Below are 9,787 nucleotides of genomic sequence, written 5' to 3'. Positions count from 1 at the left end.
GTCAACAAAATTTAGCCAAGTGACTATAACACTAAAAGCTTAGTCAACAAAATCAAGCCAAGTGACTATAACACTAAAAGCTTAGTCAACAAAATTAAGCCAAGTGACTATAACACTAAAAGCTTAGTCAACAAAATTAAGCCAAGTGACTATAACACTAAAACTTTAGTCAACAAAATCAAGCCAAGTGACTATAACACTAAAAGCTTAGTCAACAAAATTAAGCCAAGTGACTATAACACTAAAACTTTAGTCAACAAAATTAAGCCAAGTGACTATAACACTAAAACCTTAGTCAACAAAATTAAGCCAAGTGACTATAACACTAAAAGCTTAGTCAACAAAATTAAGCCAAGTGACTATAACACTAAAACTTTAGTCAACAAAATTAAGCCAAGTGACTATAACACTTAAAGCTTAGTCAACAAAATTAAGCCAAGTGACTATAACACTAAAACCTTAGTCAACAAAATTAAGCCAAGTGACTATAACACTAAAAGCTTAGTCAACAAAATTAAGCCAAGTGACTATAACACTAAAACCTTAGTCAACAAAATTAAGCCAAGTGACTATAACACTAAAAGCTTAGTCAACAAAATTAAGCCAAGTGACTATAACACTAAAACTTTAGTCAACAAAATTAAGCCAAGTGACTATAACACTAAAACTTTAGTCAACAAAATTAAGCCAAGTGACTATAACACTGAAAGTGTACATTTATTGTGCACTTTTATAAACCAAAAGAACTCAAAGCTTAAAATGAATTTTCTTATTCTCTTTTTAGGTTTTCGGATATTTCCCTAGAAATGACATTATTGCTTCATAATCCAAAACCTATTACAGTATAGATAGGGATGGACAAGTATCTAACACGGAACCAACGCGAAGACAGAAAGAAGCCTACAACACATGACAAGACATGACATGTTTTGTTTAATCAGAACAGCGTTGAGAAACAGCTGTACATGACTTCAGCGTTCATTTGAAGGACTAATTAAAACTTGTATATACAAACTTTGTGACTAAAAAGTGAAGGTCAGTTATTTCGTCACGCCTGTTGTAAGTATTGTTTAAGTGGACATTAGAAGCAATGGAAGATGTTAGAAGAGATACATATGACAAGTGAAGATAAGCAGAACATTTACAAAAACATCTGGTCGATGATGTCATAACAAACACATCTGGATGATGATATCATTACAAATACATCTGGATGATGATGTCATAACAAATACATCTTGACGATGATGTCATGACAAATACATCTTGATGATGATGTCATGACAAATACATCTTGATGATGATGTCATGACAAATATATCTGGGCGATGACGTCATAACAAATACATCTGGATGATGATGTCATAACAAACACATCTTGACGACGATGTCATAACAAATACATCTAGACGATGATGTCATAACAAACACATCTTGACGACGATGTCATAACAAATACATCTAGATGATGATGTCATAACTAACACATCAGGACGATGATGTCATAACAAACACATCAGGATGATGACGTCATATCAAATACATATGGATGAAGATGTCATAACAAACACATCAGGACGATGATGTCATAACAAATACATCAGGATGATGATGTCATAACAAACACATCTTGACGATGATGTCTTAGACGGGAAAACAAAATTATTTATTCTTTCTGCTGGTTTTTATATCTAGATTCACTGATCTGGAAATGCTGATAAAAAACAAGATTCAGATCTAGATGGGAAAAGACAAACAACATTCAGATGACGGATGAAGAAGAATTGTACGTCAAACGATGGGTGGACCAGGGGGTGAATGCCCTGTATACAAACAAACTCAGACCAGTGTCTATAACTTATATACACATCATAGGAAACAAAAAGTTGTTTTTCTCAGACAGACTTCCGGAGAATTGCCGGGAAGAGTGGGGGCGCTGCATCTGAAAGGGGCGGCCAATGGATCCTAAGTTAGGCTCGCAAAATGTCCAGACTTTGACGAAACTCCATTGATTGTTTTTGTGTGCGTGTGTGTGAGTGCGTGTGTGTGTGTGTTCTACGTTATCCTTTTTCCTTGTCACTCACACGCTTTCTACGGAACATATTTTTGGTCATTTTCTTCTGTATAATGACAAAAAATAATGACAAACGAACCAGAGCTTAGTGGGGGCTCCCCACACACCCCTTCGCCCGTGTTCCATTCTAGAGGGAGATAATCTTCTTTTAATAATCGCAGATGTACAACGTAAGAATAGTGATGACCACTTTATTATTTCAAGCAGATATGCTCCGTAATTAATGGATCTCGTTTCTAGTCCAAGTGAATGGATAAATAAAAATAGATTTCACACCTTCGTCTTCTGCTGTCCCCGTTTTGATGACCTAGATTATTGTATTAATTCGCTTTATCATTCTTTTGTTTATATGTTTACATATTCTATGTTTCGCAATCATGGCGCAGCATTGGCGCTTGTATCTTTCCATTCTATTTACCATAATTTGTTATAGGTTCTTATTGTTTTCTTTCCATTTATTGTGTCTGTGTGTGTGTGTGTGTATCTGTGTGTGAGTGTCTGTGTGTGTGTGTGTGTGTGTGTGTGTGTGTGTGTGTGTCTGTGTGTGTCTGTGTGTGTCTGTGTGTCTGTGTGTGTGTGTCTGTGTGTGTCTGTGTGTGTGTGCTAACAAGTTTTTTCCCAATGTGGGTTCATTTCATTCTTTTGAATGTATTTTTTTTTTAATTTTCAATATGCAGGCGGCTTATTTCATATGTGGGCTTGTAAATTCTAGTGTAGACTTGTTATTTCTTGTGTGGGCTTGTAATTTCTTATGTGACCTTGTAATTTCATGTGTGGGCTTTTCCTTTTTATTTGTGGGCTTGTCATTGTCTTGTGGGCTTGTCATTGCTTGCGTTGGCTTAGCATTTCTTTTGTGGGCTTGTCATTTCTTTTGTGGGCTTTTTATTTCTTGTGTGGGGTTGTCATCTTTGTGTGGGCTTTTCATTTCTTGCGTTAGCTTGTCATTTATTTTGTAGGCATGTCATTTCTGTGTGGGCTTGTCATTTCTTGTGTGGGCTTGTCATTTCTTGTGTGGGCTTGCTGTATCTTGTGTGGGGTCGTCATTTTTGTGTGTGGTCTTGTCATTTCTTGCGTTAGCTTGGCATTTCTTTTGTGGGCTTGAATTGATGTGGGCTTGTCATTTCTTGTTGGTTGTCATTTTTGTGTGGACTTGTCATTTCTTTTGTGGGCTTGTCATTTCTTGTGTGGGCATATGATTGTTTTGTGGGCTTGTCATTTCTTGCTATACATATAGAATTCCTAACTTAAGCTGTTAAAGTATGGAAATAACTCTTTAAAATTATGTATTTTCTTCTACTGTAGTCAGTTAAATCCAGAATTGCCTGACAACGAAGTTAAAATTAGAAGTGTCAGAGATCTTTCACAAACTTTAAGGGGAGCCACTCATGATTCGCTTTTAAGATACACTCTTAAAGCCTTCGAGATAGGAAGATTTGAAATCCGAGTGTCCCTCTTTTGGATGGATGGATGGTCTCACTAGGCTCATGAGCTCTATCTGGCTTTAAACCTTCATTCTAGTGTCGCAAGGTATCCGCCATTACATTTTCACCTTCTAGTCGAAGCAGTTTTTGCTGGTTTCGGGGTCTACGCCCCCCTCCCCCCCGGGCGAGCAAGTCACGTGCTGGACATGAAAAGCAGCGGAGCACATCCTCTATTGCAGGGTACTAAAACAGAGTTGACTTTTGGTAGATACGAGAGGGCTCGAGAACGATAGAGATGGAGCAATTGGATCTCACCCTTTACGGACATTGAGAAACGCTGAAAAAAACATTGCCAGATAGCTAGACTGTCCTGCCAGAGACTAAATCTTAGTACCGATCATTTTGTGCATGGAGGCTTAGAGATGGTACTAGACCTGGTTATTAAAGGTTATTGGAAAATCATGTCGAGTAAGTTTAATCTACAAATAATTGAGATCATCTCCTTATTAATAATTCTGCAACGATAACCTCTAAGACATTTACTGAGTGCAACAATCGATTGTAAGATGGCCTCAATTCCTCATCAGTGTAACTACAATAAAGAGGTGCCCTCATAAATGAGTATTCTAGTGTTAAAGTTCACATAAATAGTATCATTTCAAGATTTTAGAAGGAGATAAATATAAAAATGGAAGATAAGCAGAACATAACAAAGACCTCTGGACGAGGATATCCCTTAGAGATCCCTGAGCTCCACGGACTCAAAGCTGCAATTTGTGCAAGTTTTCGCCTCACAAGTTACGGTTTCTAGGCTTTTTACAAAGCTTTTATCCACACACTTTTGTCTGGTAAAAAAATTATACACGTTTCGTCTCCGACACACATTCTGGGGTTAAGTTGAAACTTTGCGCAATTATAATTCAACACAGACAACACATGAATTTAAAAAAAAATTAAAATTATTACTAGTAATTCATTATTTCTTTTTTACCAAACAAGGGAAAGTAATTCTTCAGTATTCATCAATACAGATAAATAAAAATTAGTTTGTTGAATACGTTATTTCTCCAAAAGTCATTCTCGAATCAAGTTGAAACTTTTAACATTTATTCAATGTAATGAAACCATTTTTTAAATAATTTAACCAGTTAGTTAATTAATTATTGTAATTAATTATTCTATTTCATAGCGGGAAAGGGAAATATCTCCTACATTGTTGAGGGATATAGTTGTTATTACGGAGTTCTTTCCCTTATTTCACCACATGGACAAGGTTTAAAACTGGCTCCCTATTGACCCCGGACAAACAGCATACGTAACCAAAACTCAAGTAAAAATATATATATATATACGTGTCTTATGTTCTCACAGCACCTTGTTCTCTGATGTACGTGACTTTTGTTCAACATCGACTTATAACTTAAATTGTAATAATAAAGTTAATTTTGTACTTTGAGTATGTTGAGTACGTTCAGTGGTTTTAAGTTTCCACCCTGACATCCCCCAATTTTAAATGGACCTTAATAAAAGATTCGAATGTTCAAATCCAGTTCTCAAGATTAATATAAATATTAGTATTTACTTCCTTTGAACATATATATATATATATAATATCAGGTGACCGAGCCTCGCTCGGATGAATAATTTGTTAAGGAAGGATATATACCCGAAGTCATTTTGAGAATATTTTTGTACCAGGTGGCCGAACCTCGCTCTGTTAAATAATTTCGGAAGGTTATATACCCGAAGTCATTTTGGGAATATTCTTGTAATTACGAAAATGAACGATCGGATAAAGACTACTAATCTGAAGAGTTGTTTTAGTGTTCTGTTAGTTCTAATTGTAGGCCTAATTGTACATGTCAATTAAATTTAAAGTCTTTTAAGTCCTCCTACAGTCTAGACAAACTACAGCTCACGTCCGTCTTATAGTTTTACAATCCATCTTTTGGGTAAAACTATTGTAGGCTTACTATTATTGGCTTGGAAGAAAGTCTTAGCAGTGTAACTTCTCTACGTTATAGGGTAAAACATGCATTTAGTGACCAAGTAAAATGGCGCATTTTTTCTTATTAGACTTAAATCATGGCATTAGTTTTCTAAAGAAACGTTTCCGTGGGGCACCTCTGTTACGCCAAACAATATGCTCGTTACCCATACGGGATACGTGCCCTGCCCAGCCTGACTGTCGGACTATAAGAAGTTCATACTGGCTTTTGCCATCCATCCATCCTAGTGGTGCTATGGCCTGCTTTTACACATCCATCCATTCAGATCTCTCCTGGCCCTAACTCCAAGCTTTTTACCGAGGTTTATAGTTAAATCAAAGGAGGCTGCAGTGTACGCAAACTCGTTGACCGCTAGATAGATATCATGTTTAGTGTGAGCAAGTAAGGCGTAGAGAAGCTGTGTTATGACCATTTCCTTTGTTTTGGTACAGGAGAGGTAGACACTGAAGCATGAACACATGGTAATAATTCACCAGCAAAATAATAATAATAATAAGGCTTGTCTTAGAGTCCGAAAATTAATGAGGATTGCAGCTGTGACCTACATATCTTGCCACATCCAGGGCAAGCATAACCATTGTCCGCGATGCTCGATTAAGATTTTCTTTTAGCGTCTGCGTCTGTCATCGGCAGCAAATTTTCTTTTGGTCTCAAATGTGTATCCGCGGCCTTTGTATAGAGGGAATTCTTTAAGTCCGACAGTTACGCTGGACAGAGCAGTATCCTGTAAGGGAGACGAATCTCAGACGAACGCATGCCAAAGGCAGTCTTTTTTTGGTCAGCTAAAAAGTGGTCGACGTAACACCGAAACCCTTAAAATACCAGCTTATGGCGCAAACTTGACTTAGCTGACATAGAAGAGAGCACATGGTTGCATGCAACCTCAGAACGAGACAGCTGGAGGTCAACAGCAAAATAAACAACAAAGTAAAAGGTATCTACACCGCTCTACACAATTAAAGTGTAAACAACTTATTAAGCACTTAAAACACAATAACTAATCATATATCGGCACATTTAATTTCATTACTTTTCTTTCATAGTTCTATAATAAATTAATCTACAGTAAGATGGTGTGCAAATGTTTAATTAGGTCTATTGATCCTTTAAAACTCGTTCTTGTTTGCAAAGAAATATTTTAGTATACTGCGGTAAGCCTAGTGACGTAAGCAGCGTTTTTCCCGTTTACGTCATGGAAAATTTTCATTCATAAAACATTCTAGCCAAAATTAATTTTTCGATAATGAGGCATTTTCAAACCGATATAACGGTTGACCTCGAGTTTTCCCGATGTGACCAATGAGTTGAGAATTTTTTTCTCACTAATATGCACATACCTTGAAATTTTAAAGAACATCGTTAGAGCCGATTTTGAAATAAAATTTATATATATATATATATATATATATATATATATATATATATATAAATATACTAGCCTGACATTACCCGCGGCCTGCGGGTCTAAGTTTGTGTTTACAAATTAGTGGATTGGATTTAGATGTGTGTTAAACTTAGCTAATGATCCTTTCAAGTTTTTTTTCTTTCGCTACGAAAATAAAATTAGTTTTGCGAAAATGGGTTTACCCGAGGCCGATACATTCAAATCTATTAAAAACGAAAAGAGCGATAGCTTTGTTAAATGAATGGGATTATAAAGTAAACAATTAAACGAAATAATTTTTAGTACGCGATTCATGAATGAATATAGATCTAGGCCTATCTCAACTCGGCTTCGCGGCTTTTGTAAACGAATGCAGTCTCTTAAAAATAATGCTTTAGAAAACCAAATTTGAATGTTTATTTGATCAAAATATGGAATGAAAGGACTATAATTAGCATGTTCATGTGTTAAAGTATGAAATTATCTGTGCGAAGAAAAGTTTTATCATCTTAGAGTTGAATTAGAGTTTTAGATCTAGGGATGGATTTTAAAGTAAACAATTAAACGAATTAATTTTTTGTACGCGATTTATTACGGTATTGTCTAATGAAAGAATGTTCGTCTGGAAATCTATAGTTACATATATAAGGAACTAATAAATGTAAAAAATGATTTTGAAACACAAAATTGAAGGTAAATTTTATTATATAATGAAATCAAAGGATCTTCTTGTGTATTTTCATGTGTCAAAGTAAAAAACTATGTGCGCAAAGTGTATTTCTTAAAATTAGATCTAGGTCTAAATCCTTTCGATCTTTTATCATGTCAACATTGTAGACATGGCCTAGATCCATAAAATACTATAGCTGTAATAGAGTCGGACAACTTTATTTTTTTTTAGGGTCTTAAGTTTGTTTTAGGGCTACGATACATACACTAAGGTCTAAGTTGGTACCCAAGAATCATTCCTGCCAAGTTTTATCAAGATTGGTCAAGCGGTTTTGATGTCTATAAGTAACATACATACATACATACATACACCTCACATTCTACTTTATAGTATAGATATACATACATACAAGAATTGCTCGCTTAAGAGTATAGAATATATATATATATATATATATATATATATATATATATATATATATATATATATATATATATATATAAATTAAATTAACACTGTAATCATTAGAATGAATATATGTTACTAATAAGCAAACAAAATCATAGTTCAATATAAAATATAGCTATCATTTAGGATTCGAAGTTTAGATGGCTTGATTTCGTAACGGTTATCTCCCCCAGCTCGGTCAGCGTGTTCCATTTAAAATAAATAATTGCATAAAAAATGAACCATTTATGGAGCTATTTATAGAGGAACTTGATGGGCTTCCGTCGGTGTACGCCATCTTAGTTTTGTTACGTCATCTGTTTAGTGACATACCAAAGAGAAAGGAGAAAAACGCCCAAAAATGCAATGTTCTTTTTTACAAACAGAAAACTGACGAATGTAAAAAAAAAAAAAGCAGGTTTTATATCGCCAAGAAATTGACGTCCACAGTCTAATAGTCACTGCCGTAGCTGGTCACATGACTTAAGATTTGGCGGGAAATTGAAGAGCAGAAGAAGAGATGCTTAAAGAATTTTTGTTTTAATACAAAACCTCCTTTATACAACTTATAATAAATCTTGTCTTCGAGTTCGAAGATTAATGACAAGTGCAACTTATAGAGCAGAACGTCAGCGTTGATTAAAAGTTCTATGTTTCTTAAAGAGTGATCATTTTGCTTAAATGTAGATTAATTAGAATAGAATTGTTTTGCGTCATCAAAACTTGATCTTCATTAGCAGAAGGTGAATACAATTATTCTTTAATTTATTAAACTCTTGAATTGATAATGCATTTCAGTCTAAGATTCTCGAACGCGATAGTCCTTTCAGAACCGATGTTGTATCTAGATCTAGACCTAGTTTAAATAAGATAAGATAAGATAATTTTTATTGGTCCAATCAAATAGAAACTCAGTTTGACTAGAATAACAAATGCAATAAGAACAACATTCACACACGAAACACATACACACTCACAACCAGCGCTTTATGAATTTGACTTCTATGTACTTCTCGATGACGACAGATGACCTTGTAACACTCTGACCGAAAGTGGGATAAAGGAGTTTTTAAATTATTCTGTTTTAGTCCTAATGGAAAGGAGACGACCACTTCGTTCAGGTCTTATGTAACAGTTTGGTTTTAAAAAACCAAATTGATATTTATTTATTTGTATTCTTTCAAAAATTTAAATAGTCAAAAATAGAGTTTGAGCTAGTATTTTTTTCCCCAAAAATGTACATTAACTAAAAATGTATAGGAAAATTTTAGAGCCGTTTATATATACTTGTATCTATATTACATGTATCAATCTATCTATCTACATTTTCAATCAGTAAAACTCTTGTTACGAGATACATTTAATAGTTAGCTGTAAACACGCTATCTAAGGAGTTCCACTTTCATTTTTTTTTTGGCATTCGTTCGTTCGGGCGATTTTCCGCCTTTCAATCAAAACTCGCATTGATTTCTCGTGAATGACAACTCACTATCAACAATATAAAGGAAATTGACGTTTGCCTTGACAATATTTGACAACATGGGGACCACAGTGGACCGAGCTAGGAGACACACTCACACACCCAGGCGCCCCGTAAACACTCACGCACACCGCCTTCCTGCTCTCTGCACCGGATACCTTATTTTTAAAGACACACACAAATATAAGGTCTGTGATACTCTGGACGTAACCCTAGGAATGATTCCAACTGTTTATGTGATAGACCAAGGGTTGCCAACATTTTGTTTCCAATTCAGCTTTTTTTTTTAATTTCTTGAGATT

Source organism: Biomphalaria glabrata, chromosome 10, assembly GCF_947242115.1.
Source record: "Biomphalaria glabrata chromosome 10, xgBioGlab47.1, whole genome shotgun sequence".
NCBI classification, from domain to species: domain Eukaryota; kingdom Metazoa; phylum Mollusca; class Gastropoda; family Planorbidae; genus Biomphalaria; species Biomphalaria glabrata.
Note: the sequence above shows the minus strand (reverse complement) of the source record.